Source organism: Schistocerca piceifrons, chromosome 2 (genome assembly GCF_021461385.2).
Source record: "Schistocerca piceifrons isolate TAMUIC-IGC-003096 chromosome 2, iqSchPice1.1, whole genome shotgun sequence".
NCBI lineage: Eukaryota > Metazoa > Arthropoda > Insecta > Orthoptera > Acrididae > Schistocerca > Schistocerca piceifrons.
The window spans coordinates 174,085,948-174,101,828 of record NC_060139.1 but is presented as its reverse complement, the minus strand read 5'-3'; the positions used below and the strand labels follow the sequence as shown (position 1 = coordinate 174,101,828).

Genomic DNA, 15,881 nt, shown 5'->3' with positions numbered 1-15,881 from the left:
ACTGCACATCATCAGCTAATTATTTTTGAACGAGTGTTTGGAAAGATATAGAAATATTGAACACAGCTGTCGCAGTAGAGAATAAATGTGGTCATTTTTCTAGTTAACTGCACTCTATTTTCTCCCAAAACTCACCAGGGATTGCCAAAAAATTGTTCTTCAGTATTCGTTACATCACTATACTTCACTGAGAAGCTTTTTGGTTGGTTGTTTTTACATACTGCCATTTTCTTTAGCAAATAATTCCTAATTTGGCTTATATTGATACTAAGGTCAAGCATATTAATTCTGTACATAAATATGTTATTAATAATATTTTTATTTCACAAAACTTGAAGTGTTAAAAAATTCAAAAGCTTAAAATTTTAAATTTACCTCCCCATTGGCTCCACCAGTTGTGTGTTTCTTCTTGGGTTGAGTGAGGCACTCCTCATTATTTCATCTGCATCTACATAGATAGTCTGCAAGCCACCGTATGATGCACGTTGGAGGGTGCTTTGTACCACTACTAGTCTTTCCTTTTGTGTTTCACTCATAAATAGAACAAGGGAAAAATAACTGTCTGTACGTCTCCATACAAGCCCTAATTTCTCACTGCATGGGGTAGCCACGCAGTCTGAGGTGCCTTGCCACGGTTTGCGTGGCTCCCACTATCAGAGGTTCGAGTCCTCCTCGGGCGTGGGTGTGTGTGTTGTCCTTAGCGTAAGTTAGTTTATGTCAGGTTAAGTAGTTTGTAAGCCTAGGGACCAATGACCTCAGCAGTTTGGTTCCATAGTCCCGACCTTGCACCTTCTGACTATCACTTGTTTGGTCCACTCAAACAGGCATTGATTTGCCTCAGATGAAGCAGTGAGAAGTGGTGCATTCCTGGCTCACAGCTCAACCGAGAACTGTCCTTTATGAGGGCATCAGGAAGCTTGTACAACGATGGACCAAGTGCGTTGAAACGCAAGGACACTACGTTGAAAAATGATGTTCTTGGAAGTTTCCTATTTTATTACAATAAAATTTTGTAACTACTTTGCGGATAATAGTTGACTACCCTCGTATTTACAACAAAAATGTTACTTTGTAACGCAACGAACCAGATCTTGGCAACATATCATACATAGACTGCTTCAGGTGAAATACTGAAAAGAGAAATCTGTAGTAGGGAAGGCAAATGGAAGAGTTGCAGTAACGGAAGGAGTTTTGCATAGTGTACTGCATTGTAAATAACACCTGCACAATACTAATATGAATTATTGTAGCTAGAGTATTACAGATCCTTGTGAAATTATGGACAGGGTTACTACTTCACAGTCACAAAATACAAATTCTATTATACTTCTTTAGTGTCATTAACAAAACCAATTACTCCCAGTTTGTCATGAGCTTCCACAGTCCTTTTCTAACACAATCCGCTCATTATATGAAGAATAAGGAAATCCTATTGACAGCGATGATAAACACACTTCCTTTTGATATCCACTCATTAATCAGATGAAAATTTTATGTCCATGATGTGTTCATGACAACAAGATCAGAAGAAAACAATTTACTATCTACAGATATACCCCACAAGCCACCAAATGGTGTATAGCAAAGAGTACCTTGTACCATTACTTGTCTTCCCCTTTTTGTTCCAGTCGCAGATGAAGCAAGGGAGAAACAACTGTGTACATGCCTCTATACGAACATTAATTTCCCAAGTCTTGTCTTTGTGGCCCCTATGCAAGGTACACAATGGTAGCAGTAGAATTGTTGTGCAGTCGGTTGCAAATGCCAGTTCTCTAAACTTTCTCAGTGATATTTCCCAAAAAGAACATTGTCTTCCCTCCAAGACTTCCTATTTGAGTTCATGGAACATTTCCGCAACACCCAAACATTGACCAAACCCACTGGCAACAAATTTAGCAGCACACCGCAGAATATCTTTGATGTTTTCCTTTAAATTACCTGGTGAGAATCTCTGATGCTCAAACAGTATCCAAGAACAAGTTACACAAGTGTTCTGCATGTAGTCTCCTTTATAGATGACCTACAGTTTCGTAGAATTCTCTCAATAAACTAGAGTGCACTATCTGCCTTCCCTGAATCTGACTTATGTACTTGCCCTACTTCATATCACTTTGCAACGTTACGCCTAAATATTAAAATGGCATGACAGAGTTGAGCAGCAACACCACGAATACTGTATTCAAACATTCCATGAGTGCTTCTTCTATGCATGTCATTGGTGTACATTCCCTACATTTAGAGGAAGTTGCCATTCATCACACCAAAGAGGAATCCTGTCTAAGATGTCTTGTATCACTCTACAGTTAGTTGATGATGAAACTTTACTGTACACAATTGCATCATCAGCTGCGGTCTTTCCAAATAATGAAATGAAATGTTGTGGTGACCCTCAACTATGTACCCTCTGACTCAGAGTTGAAATATTCAAAGTTTTGGCTGGTTTTGTTGTCTAGGGGCTGGGATATGTAGTTGCCGTATTACAAGCCAAATACTGCTGAGTCTACAGTATACAATATGAATATACACATGAATTGAATGGTCGAAGGTTCCTTATCATTCGGCAGTTGCCAGTTTTGAACATAATATAGACATTTATAAATGGAAGATAGCAATTAAATAAATTCTGCAGGTACTATTTTAATGACTCTAAATGATGAGTACGATAGTGGAAATACCTTTAATACCCTTTATTACTTCAAAACACTTATTGGTGTTGTAGATTTCTACTTCACATAATTAGTTATGAACAACAACATAGCTCGCGAGATATTCACTTCTAAATGCGTACTATGTCTTCACTGCAGAAGCCACGGAAATCACACAAGAGCACAAGTTGGCACTCCGAAATATTTCTCTCTCCTGCTACCATGCACAAACTGCTCCACTCTCGAAGTCTTTTCCGCGACTGTGCGTCCCTCGTGCTGTACTGTCCCGGACTCCCTGTGTCCTGTTGTCCTGCTCAGAACTCTTCTCCTACTTCCATCCAGTCTCCCCATTCACGAGTGCTGCGATTGGCTAGAGCGCTCATGCCATGTCTTCAAGCCAACGCATCCACAAAAACATAATGAAACACATTCGAAATACTGGATTTACATTTAAATAACATGAAATTAAATAAATATTTCTACAGCTGGACCATAAACACACTTTAACACACATTATTAGATACATAAACAAATTAAATAAACATATATCAAAGGAATAGAACAAAAGGTAGGCCAGTAGCATAATGTCTCTGTGCTTTCTAAAACACAGTAAATATTTAAGCAATTTCTTCATGAATAGTTATATCAGATATAAACAAAGACATAGATGAATAAATATATTTATATGCATGCTGCTACCATTTTTTTGTGTAACTGTGGAGTACTTACGGCCTGACGCGATTGACAGTAATTGGCAACTTTGAACTCCAATAACTCTTGTTCTATTCAAGTTATATGCCTGTAATTCATACCAATTTAGGTTTACACTAATAACTTTCTAAAGACACGTTGATCGACGAAATCGGATGAGCTGTTTAGATTTTGGAAATTCGTTGCTGGGTGTTACTTGTATAATTTACAGTCAAATACTAAACTTTAAACTAATGAAGATATTGAAAATCTGATTACACCATCAGAATCGCCATGCAGATAATGGTAATGTACATGTTTCTTTTTGAGGTATCGTGATTCATCTGGCTACTATTAATTTCTATATGAAATGTGAAAAGTCCACCATTAATATTTCACAAAGTCCACCATCTTTGGCACTCCCAGCGTGTCTCCTTCATCAATACAGCGTCACCATGGAATTCCCAGCCACGCAGCTGAACCACGCGCTGGTGGCTACTCCTCTTGCTAAGCTAACATTCGGCACCACACGGTTGCTGCCGGGCTGTGACCTGCCGAGAGGCCCCAGCGCGGCCACGCCAACTCCGAACTTAGAATATTTCCAGGGCGCCAAAACTCGCCCGTTGCCTCACACAGCAAACACACTTCCCTGGGGCCCTCCTGATGATATCTTTGCTCTTGTGAATGCACGGCATCCAGTTCAGTGTACTAGGTTTTGTTACTCAGAAAGTCTTCAACTCATTTGAATGTCTGAGAACCTGTTCCTTATGCTTGGATTCTCTCTAACAGTCTATGGTGAGGTACCATGTCAAATGCTTTCTGGAAATCTAGGCATATGAAATATACCTGTTGGAACTCCATCCATGGTTCACAGGAGGATATCGTGTAGAAAAGGGAAAACTGAGTTTCTCGTGAGCAGTGCTTTCTCAATTTGTGCTGATTTGTGGACAGAAGCTTTTGTGTTTCAAGGAAATTTATTATATGGAAACTTAGAATATGATCATGAATTCTGCAGCAAACCAACTTTAAGGATATTGGTCAGCGATTTTAGAGGACCGTTCTTACTGTATTTACTCGAATCTAAGCCACACTCGAATCTAAGCCGCACCTGAAAAATGAGACTCGAAATAAAGGAAAAAAAATTTCCCAAATCAAAGCCGCACATGAAATTTGAGACTCGAAATTCAAGGGGGGAGAAAAGTTTTAGGCCGCACCTCCAAATCGAAACAAAGTTGGTCCATTGTAATACGAGACACAATTTAGGTTGAATGAATGACGATGCAGCTACAGTAGTTTGGTTCGAGTCGTAAGCTTAGCAGTTAAGCTTTACCAGGTAGCCATTGCTATGCGTCAGGCGCTCCATCCGTATTTATACGGGTACCCTTCCTTTCTCACGTGCTTCGTCTGGTTTGAATCAATTGCTTATTTTGCTTTGATCTGATAAGTGCCGTTTTCTTTGTTATAGGTGTTTACGTCACTCTAAGCTGAAAATGCAGTACTGTACTGTGTCATGCATTGTTTGTCGCTTTCTGATAGTGCGTGTTTACGGCCTGTTGCCGCTCGCGGCATGGCTTGCTTTTGTGCACGCTACCGCTGCTTACAATTAAAAAAAAGAGAGAGGAATCGTCTCATTAGCGAAACTGTTGTTACTTACACTGCTGCTTTCTTTGATAATGATTAACAAGAACCAAATAATAGACTGCGTATGATAGAACATGTTCTGAACGAGAGTTAGGCGAAAATTATTCTCCATTTGAAAATCTTCGCGGCCGCTTCTTTAGTACATCAAATTCTGCACAGAAATTAGAGTCATCTTAGATTTAAAAATGTAGTCAGTTGCCGTGCTTTATTTCTGACTGTATCACTATTAGGCATAAGAATAATACAAATATAAACATAACACGATATGTATATTCTTCCGCATTTGCTGTTGTCTCACTCTAGTTACGTAGTTTATTAGGCAGACAGGATTTAAATGAGATAGCAGCAAACACGAAAGGATACATGGCAAAATGTTTATATCCATATTCTTTCTTATGGTGAAGAGAATACTGCATGTGATTCACATTTCGTCAGGTTCCTATTAGCAACCATCTCTTCTCACAGCTAGGAAAAAATTCAGAACGTAGAGCTGGCCATATTGACAAACATCCCAAACAGTCTTGCCTGTCGGATTTTCGTAGTACATTAAAATTCTGCCACATTCGAAGATGAACAATACGGAATTTGTATTTACTTCGTTGGATAATGTATGAAAATGCAGTGGTCGAAACTCAGGGCGGAGAAAAGAAAGCTCGTCTTCCATCCTTTTTTTAAATTTATTTGCTGACGCAGAGGTTTTGGCGCCAGTATTTATCTTTGTGTCTACAAAGCATGCCTGTGTAGCGCTACATATATTCGACGGCAGAAGTTAGTTGCGGCGGCACCTACCAACATTTTTTAGAACTTCGCTTGCTTTGTACTCGATTCTAAGCCGTAGGCGGTTTTTTGGATTACAAAAACCGGAAAAAAAAGTGCGGCTTGGATTCGAGTAAATACGGTATTCTTTCCAGTTGTTTGGGACTTTGCACTGGGCAATGGATTCACAATAAATGCAAGGTACTTGAGTGATCAATGCTGAAGAGTATTCTCTGTAAAATTGAATTGAGATTCCATCCAGACCAGTACTTCTTTGTTTTCAGCTTTTTCCAGTTACTTCTCAATACCAGGGATGTCCATTTCTGTGTAGTCCATCAGGAGTGTGTGACAGTCAATCACTCAATATGATCCTCCTGTGTAAATGACGTTTTTAAACATAAAGTTTAGCTTCAGCTTTCTCTTTGCTGTCTTCTGTTGCTACACCGGACTGTTCGATGAACGAATGAATAGAAGCCTTTGACCCACTTAGCGACTTTATGTAGGACTAGAATTTTCTTGAGTTCTTAGCAATATCTTTCACTAGTGTGTAATGGTGGAAGTTGTGTGCTTCCTACTTTGACCTTTTTTAAATGCACAAATATCTTCCGTGTGTAGCCCTTATGGTAACAGACCAGTCAGAGTATATACCACTGCTGCCAGCCCAGAGTAGGGCTTTGTCCGCTGTTTGCTTCACTGTGATAATGTGTGGACTGGTGACTCACATGTTAATTGCTGACCTCTGTATCAATGTCCAGTGGAGATATAAGGCTTAACAAGTAAGACTGACAACAGACATCTAAGAAATCACACTAGGATTGTAGTGGGTCTTTATGCTGCGGAGTACTCAATGCATCAACCCTTATGTGATGACAATCATTGTTAGTTAAATAAGAACAAAAACAAAAGACAGAAACTTTAAACAAGGAAGTGTCATTTTACCCCTTGCATGTGGAGCCGGCTGCTGTGGACGAGCGGTTCGAGGCGCTTCAGTCCAGAACCGCGCAACTGCTACAGTCGCAGGTTCAAATCCTGCCTAGGGCATGGATGTGTGTGATGTCCTTAGGTTAGTTAGGTTTAAGTAGTTCTAGGTTCTTGGGGACTGATGACCTCAGATGTTAAGTCCCATAGTGCTCAGAGCCATTTGAACCTTGCATATGAAGAAGCTGTACTCAAGTTAAAGAAAGCCGAATTGACCAAACCCAGTGGCATCCATTTGGAAGTGTTGCAACAGCTTGCACCACAGAATAAACCTTACCTGATGTCCATAGTGAATGATGTATTATGGACAAGATGGGCACCTATAGCATAGAGGATGCAGAAACTGTAGTCATCAAAAAATCTCCAGATTTAAAGAAAAAGAAAGAAAGAAAGAAAACCTGGTTACAAATCATTCAGGCAAATTTGTTCTGTTGAATGTACTGCCTATGATTAAGAAACATCTTTTGTGTAACCTACTTCTGGCATATACGGAGCATCATGGACAAACCTAGACTCAGTTTTATTTTGGGCTGAGTCCTTTAATAGCAAATACAATTATTATAACAGTAGATGAAACCTGTGAAAGATATTCAGTCACAGGTCCCTCTGATAATCTCAGATGGTCTGCAATTGCGAGAACGTCAGATACACTATGTGATCAAAAGTGTCTGGAAACCTCGCTGAAAATGGCTTAAAAGTTCATGGCGCCCTCCATCAGTAATGCTGGCATTCAATATGGTGTTCACCCACCCTTAGCGTTGATATCATCTTCCACTCTCGCAGGCATGTGTTCAATCAGGTGCTGGAAGGTTTCTTGGGGAATGACAGCCCATTCTCCATGGAGTGCTGCACTGAGGAGAGGTATTGATGTCGGTCGGTGAGGCCTGGCATGAAGGTTGCGTTCCAAACCATCCCGAAGGTGTTCTATAGGATTCAGGTCAGGACTCTTGTGCAGGCCAGGCCATTACAGGGATGTTACTGTCGTGCAACCACTCCACCACAGGCTGTGCATTATGAACAGGTGCTTGATCGTGTTGAAAGATGCAATTGCCATCCCCGAATCGCTCTTCAACAGTGAGAAGCAAGAAGGTGCTTACAACATCAGTGTAGGCCTGGGCTGTGATAGTGCCATGCAAAACAACAAGGGAGCAAGTCCCCTCCATGAAAAATACAACCACACCATAACAATACCACCTCTGAATTTTACTGTTGGCACTACACATGTTGGCAGATGACTTTCACATGGCATTCGTCATACCCACATCCTGCCATCAGATCGCCACATTGTGTACCATGATTCGCCACTCCACACAACACTTTTTTACTGTTGAATCGTCCAGTGTTTATGCTCCTTACATCAGGAGACGTGTCGTTTGGCATTTACTGGCGTGGTGATTGGCTTATGAGCAGCCACTCAACCATGAAATCCAAATTTTCTCACCTCCTGCCTAACTGGCCATATTACTTACCATGGATCCTGATGCAGTTTGGAATTTCTGTGTGATGGTCTGGATAGATGTCTGTCTATTACACATTACGACCCTCATCAACTGTCGGCAGTCTCTGTCAGTCAACAGATGAGGTCGACCTGTACACTTTTGTGCTGTACATGTCCCTTCACATTTCCACTTCACTATCACATTAGAAACAGTGGACCTAGGGATGTTTAAAAGTGTGGAACTCTTGCGTACAGACGTGTAACACAAGTGACACCCAATCACCTGACCATGTCCGATGTCCGTTAGTTTCACAGAGCACCCCATTCTGCTCTCCCATGATGTCTAATGACTACTGAGATCGCTGATCTGGAGTACCTGGCAGTAGGTGGCAGCACAATGCACCTAATATCAAAAATGTATGTTTTTGGGGTTGCCCGGATACTTTTGATCACATAGTGTACCTACTGCTCTCTATCACAGAGTCACAGTGTACTGAAGGCACATGTTGGTGAATATTCTGTAAGAAAGTAAACTGTGATAAGTAGTCACACAAAATAATACCTGTGAAAATTAAGTTATGAGTCTGTTTTCTGTCATTTCTCAATCGGACTTCTCCTAGATCTAATGGAAATTATATAGTAGTCTCTACTGCCAATGTTCTTGCATTAACATTTTTGTGCACAGTGTACTACCAGTTATGTTATCCATTCATGCCTCATGGACCAACCCAAAGTTTCAACTTGTCACTTATTTCCTGCCTGCCTTGTATCTCATCCAGCATACCGTTTCAAATTATCAGAAAATGCCATTTGCATCATGCACTCCACATACAGTAACATGTGTAATCTCGGTAACAATGCCAAAACTATAGTTAAGTCAGACTCTGTGATATTTATTTTATTTTGTCCCAAAGAAACTTCTCCCTGAAACATGGAAAAATCTTACACGTTGACAATGTTGCCACATACCCAGAAGAATTTTATTGAAAGCAACAAGTTGTCATCCTGTGAGGTGCGTGCTGATAACATTGGAAATATAGTGCTTGCAAAAACAAGGTTTCCATTTTCATATTCTGCTACAGCACGTAAGTTTAAACTGTAGTGAAAATGTTACTGCATGCTGTAAAAGATGTTCTTTATATATTCTTGCAATTTTCACAGGCAGCCCAAGGTCAGTGCTTGAAAAATCCTCTGATTTGCTTGAGTGCTGGAAGGTGAACAAGCTACGATAGCTACTCATAAAATAATTAACATACTACTGATGCTCAAAATTGAATAAACTTTACTCTCTTTAAGTCTTCCTTATCTTGATTCCAAGTGTCTAAGTTATATGTGAATCTTGGCATTGGTTTGTTTTGCTCTTGCATTTGGTTTGTTTTGCTCTTGCATTTTTATTCCTCTGTCAAAATTTACTTACTCTTCCTTCATTGCATCTTTCACATAAAAGCTAAACCCAAAATAGATATTGCAAGAGTGCCTTACACCATTTGTAATGAAAACTTGCCTTTCTTGGTCTTTTACATTTTGTAATCACACTTATTTTCACTTATTCTTTAGTGACTCTCATCTCAGGATTTCCTTGATACAATGTTTGAAACATTCATTAAAACATATGGAGTAGCAATTTCTTCTCTTACAGGAGGCTATGTGAATTACAAGTAAAAATAAATAAGGATTATGAATTAATAGAGGGAAACATTCCACATGTGAAAAATATATCTAAAAACAAAGATGATGTGACTTACCAAACGAAAGCGCTGGCACGTCGATAGACACACAAACAAACACACAAAATTCAAGCTTTCACAACAAACTGTTGCCTCATCAGGAAAGAGGGAAGGAGAGGGAAAGATGAAAGGATATGGGTTTTAAGGGAGAGGGTAAGTAGTCATTCCAATCCTGGGAGCGGAAAAACTTTTAGGGGGAAAAAAGGACGGGTATACACTCGCACACACACACACACATATCCATCCACACATATACAGACACAAGCAGACATCATTAAGAAAGTAGACACAGAAGTACTCTTGTGTGAACGGAGTTACATATAGTGACAGTAGAAGGGAGTTATATATAGTGACAGTAGAACATTTATATGGTTTTAACTAGGGCAATGTTTAGGATGAGTCAAGCAGAGCAAAGCAGCACGCAACAGCCTTCAGCTGTTAGCACTGATAATAATGATGCAGTAAGAAGTGTATGTCTGCTTGTGTCTGTATATGTGTGGATGGATATGTGTGTGTGTGCGAGTGTATACCCGTCCTTTTTTCCCCCTAAGGTAAGTCTTTCCGCTCCCGGGATTGGAATGACTCCTTACCCTCTCCCTTAAAACCCATATCCTTTCGTCTTTCCCTCTCCTTCCCTCTTTCCTGATGAGGCAACAGTTTGTTGCGAAAGCTTGAATTTTGTGTGTATGTTTGTGTTTGTTTGTGTGTCTATCGACGTGCCAGCGCTTTTGTTTGGCAAGTCACATCATCTTTGTTTTTAGATATATAAATAAGGATTATACATCACTCAGTTGTGTATCCCTAATGTGAACAGTAAATGTGGATCAGTTCATTATACTGTATATACAATGGTCAATGTACATGTCAAAAAGACTAGCAAGCTGTTCCGGCAATCTGTTGACACTTACGATGTGTGCTTTGAATAAGCCACAGATTTTTTGCAGGCTAGATACATGCATGAGACAAGTGCAGGAGGGACAGGGCTCAAATTTATGCATGACTATCAAAATTTAAATTGCTAAAACCTTGTCCCATATCTTGTTTCTCAAATGCTGCCTAAACGATAGAATCCCCTCAGATGGACTAACTGTTAAGATTCCTGTCTCTGGATCCATCCCTCCTTTCACAGTAACCTACACCTTTTCAGATTCTGCCAATCCCTGGCCCTCACAAACCTGGTACTACAAAAACAGATCTCCATGGCACAGGCATCCCAGAACCACCTCTGCTCCCGCTGCAGGATACTACTAACCTGCAATCCATACTCCATATATCTACATGTGCTCTCCAGCACCTGGAAGAACATTCCAGACATTGCCTCCATAAGTTATTTAACCTGCTGACTTCCTACTGCCACCACGGGGCACCACTATCCAACACCTATTGCACCCACAATATTCCTCCTTGTCCCGTCCCTCATAGCAGCTAAACCCCGCCTAGCTGACCTTTCCAACTTGCCACACCCCCAAAATTCCTTACCAACTCTCCACTATATCCTGAGCAAAAACATTCCTTTAACACTGTTGTTAACCTTTCCAGCAAAATCCTCAGCTCCACAGAAGTTTCAGTGCTATCCGAAGGCCTCACATTTAGCCCTACACCCACATATAACCATGCTGGGCTTGTCAAACACCTTCTCTCCTTCTCCCAATCCCTGCAATGGAAGCACTTCTTTATCACCAATCCTGCAACCAAAACCACCCTAATTCCAACATAGAACCCTCCCTCTTCTGGTTCATATCACCATCCAACTGTGATCCTCCTCCCCCCCCTTTCCACCTAACCATTTGTTGGTCACCTTCCAGGAATTCCTTGCCACCATCCTTCCCAAGAACCCTCCCTCAGAACACCAGCCTTTCAGTAGAAGAAATAACAGCTACACACAATCTCAAAACAAATCCTGCAGACAAAGGCTCTGTCACTGTCATGAACTGCAGTGACTACCTGCCAGAAGCCTTCTGCCAAAGTGATCCCATCCCAGAAGTCCAACACAAACTCCAATCCCTGCTTAAAGCCTTAGGCCCTTCCCAGAACATCTCCCCTGACTCCATTTTCCTCCTCACCTTCCTCACTCCCACCTTCTACATGCTCCCCAAAATCCACAAACCCAACAATCCTGGCTGTCCCATTGTGGTTGGTTATTGTGCCCCCACTGAAAGAATTTTACCCTCATTGACCAACACCTCCAATCAGTTGTCTGTAATCTAGCCTAACAATTCAAAGACACCAACCTTTTCCTTGACTGACTCTCCATCACACCCATCCCTTTACCAACTGGATTCCTTGTCACTGTTGATGCCATCTGCCTATACACCAACATCCCTCTTGCCAATGGTCTTAATGTTATTGAACACTTCCTTCCCCAGCGTCCTTCAGACTCCAAAATCACTACCTCTTTCCTCATACATCTCACTAACTTCATCCTAACCTGCAGTTACTTCCCATTTGAAGGTAAGGTATGTAAACAAATCTGTGGCACAGCCATGGGCACCCGCATGGCACGCTCCTGTGTCACCGTTTTTGTGAGCCATCCAGAGGAGACCTTCGTAGCCTCTCAAAACACCAAACCCCCAGTCTGGTTCAGGTTCATTGATAATATCTTCATGCTCTGGACTCAGGGCCAAGACACCCTGTCTTCGTTCCTTTGCAGCCGCAACACCTTCTCTTCCATCCACTTCACACGGTCCTTCTCAACCCAACTTGCCACCCTCCCCTGTCCACATTTATCTCACAAATCACCAACGGTACCTGCATTTTGACAGCTCTCATCCCTTCGACACCAGTAAATCCCTCCCATACAGCCTGGCCGCCTGGAGATTGCACATGTGCAGTGACAAAAACTCCCTTGCTCGGTCTGCTGAGGGTCTCACCAAGGCCTTCACAGACGGTCACTATCTCCCAGCCCTAGTCTGCAAACAGATCTCCCGTGCCATTTCATCTCACACCCCCACTCTTCCCACCATCTCCAAGAACAAGCCACAAAGGAGTGTGCCTTTCATGACCCATTTCCACCCGGACTGGAACAACTGAACCACATCCTTCACCAAGGCTTTGATGACCTATCATCATGCCCTGAAATGAGACCTGAGATCCATCCCACCCCTCTCAAAGTGGTGTTCCATTGCCCAACATCCTAGTCCATCCCTAAGCCACTACCAACCCCAAACCCTTGCCCCCAAGGATCATATCTCCATGGAAGAGCAAGGTGTAAAACCTGCCCAATCCACCAACCCAGCTCTTCCCACTCCAGCCCTGTCACAGGTATATCCTACCCCATCAGTGGCTGAGCCATCTGTGAAAGCAGCCATTTCATTTACCAGCTCTGCTGTAATCATTGCACGCTTGTTATATTGGTGTGACTACCAACCAGCTGTCCACCCGGATGAAAGGCCACCGCTAAACTGTGGCCAAGAGCAAAGTAGACGACCCTGTGACACAAATGTAGCTGAATGTAACGCACTTGAATCAGTGACAACTACACTACCAGAGCCATCTGGAGTCTCTCCTCCGCCACAAGCCTTTTTGATCTGTGAAGATGGGAGTTATCCATACAATACATTTTCCGCTCTCACAATTATCCCGGTGCCAACCTGCGGTAACATACTGTCCCCACACCCTTCACCCAACAGTTTCCACCCCCTCTGCCCTCTCATGTCCTCCCCCGTCTCATCTCCCACCCTGTTTATTTGCAGCCGTGTGCCAACACCTTTTCCTGTTGTTCCCTGTTCCTCTCCATTTTTGCTCCTTTTTTTCCCCACCTCCCTACCTCAGAACTTTCTGACGCTGCACCTGTTGATATTATAGTCCCTGCACACTTCACCAGGCAGCATTCATCTCTCTCACCACCCATACACAACTATTCATTCCTCTTCCTCACCCCCTCCTGATTGCTGCTTGCATCCCACACGATAGTTGCATTCCAGTCCGAGACACTGGAGTTGGTCGTTGTGTGTGCGTGAGGTGTGTTTGCTTGTGTGTGTGAATGGTGTTTGTCTCTCTTTTAATGATGAAGAATGTAGTGGAAAGCTTTATGTAAATGTCTTTTAATTGTGCTGTCTGCAACTTGCCATGTCTTCTTCATGGAAAGTAGCAATCTGTCTTTTCCTACATTGTTCAGATTTAAATTACTCATGATTTATGAAATGGTGTGATGGATTATTAAAAAATCACAGCTGATTTAATCCACCATTCTTTTCCATCCTGGCCATTACTCCATCACTAATATCAATTGAAATTAAAATTATAATTATTTTTTATATTGGTGATATATATATATATATATATATATATATATATATATATATATATATATATATATATATATATAACAAAAGCGCTGGCAGGTCGATAGACACACAAACAAACACAAACATACACACAAAATTCAAGCTTTCGCAACAAACTGTTGCCTCATCAGGAAAGAGGGAAGGAGAGGGGAAGACGAAAGGAAGTGGGTTTTAAGGGAGAGGGTAAGGAGTCATTCCAATCCCGGGAGCGGAAAGACTTACCTTAGGGGGAAAAAAGGACAGGTATACACTCGCACACACGCACATATCCATCCACACATACAGACACAAGCAGACATATTTAAAGGCAAAGAGTTTGGGCTGCCTTTAAATATGTCTGCTTGTGTCTGTATGTGTGGATGGATATGTGCGTGTGTGCGAGTGTATACCTGTCCTTTTTTCCCCCTAAGGTAAGTCTTTCCGCTCCCGGGATTGGAATGACTCCTTACCCTCTCCCTTAAAACCCACTTCCTTTCGTCTTCCCCTCTCCTTCCCTCTTTCCTGATGAGGCAACAGTTTGTTGCGAAAGCTTGAATTTTGTGTGTATGTTTGTGTTTGTTTGTGTGTCTATCGACCTGCCAGCGCTTTTGTTCGGTAAGTCACCTCATCTTTGTTTTTATATATAATTTTTCCCACGTGGAATGTTTCCTTCCATTATATATATATATATATATATAAAAAAAAACAAAGATGAGGTGACTTACCGAACAAAAGCGCTGGCAGGTCGATAGACACACAAACAAACACAAACACACACACAAAATTCAAGCTTTCGCAACAAACTGTTGCCTCATCAGGAAAGAGGGAAGGAGAGGGGAAGACGAAAGGAAGTGGGTTTTAAGGGAGAGGGTAAGGAGTCATTCCAATCCCGGGAGCGGAAAGACTTACCTTAGGGGGAAAAAAGGACAGGTATACACTCGCACACACACACATATCCATGGATATGTGTGTGTGTGCGAGTGTATACCTGTCCTTTTTTCCCCCTAAGGTAAGTCTTTCCGCTCCCGGGATTGGAATGACTCCTTACCCTCTCCCTTAAAACCCACTTCCTTTCGTCTTCCCCTCTCCTTCCCTCTTTCCTGATGAGGCAACAGTTTGTTGCGAAAGCTTGAATTTTGTGTGTGTGTTTGTGTTTGTTTGTTTGTGTGTCTATCGACCTGCCAGCGCTTTTGTTCGGTAAGTCACCTCATCTTTGTTTTATATATAATTTTTCCCACGTGGAATGTTTCCTTCCATTATATATATATATATATATATATATATATATATATATATATATATAGGCTTAATTCAGTTTCATATTGTTATGCTCAACATCATGTGTAAAATTTCTTTTCCAAGGCAGTCTTTGACTTCACTTGTGTAGCCTTAGTAATGTTCATAATTTAGGAGCAAAGGAGTCCACTCACCAAATAGGGCAGCATCGAGAAATCGACAGGCACACACAAAAGAGAGAGAAAATGTGCTAGCTTTCAAAATCAGTCCTCCTCGCAGTTGTATCTGGTGGGATGAGTAGGGGGGGCAGAGAGGCAGGAGGCAGGATGAGGGGGTGTGGATGGATAGCAAGTGGCTCAGAGGGAGACAGCTGGTTTGCTGGCTAGGAATGTGGAAGGGAGGGGTGGCAGGTATACAGGCTTGACGTGTGATGCACAGTGTCAGAGCGGGTGGGGGAGCAGAGCGCAATGTAGGAGATATGTAAATTGGGTGGAGATGATGGAAC

At 41.8% G+C, this 15,881-nt stretch overlaps 1 protein-coding gene across 1 annotated transcript in view; it reads left to right on the top strand.

Annotated features, from left to right (window-relative positions):
- LOC124776680 (probable glutamate--tRNA ligase, mitochondrial) overlaps window positions 1-15,881 on the top strand; it is an 89,007-nt gene that overhangs the window by 68,735 nt on the left and 4,391 nt on the right. The window lies entirely within an intron of this gene.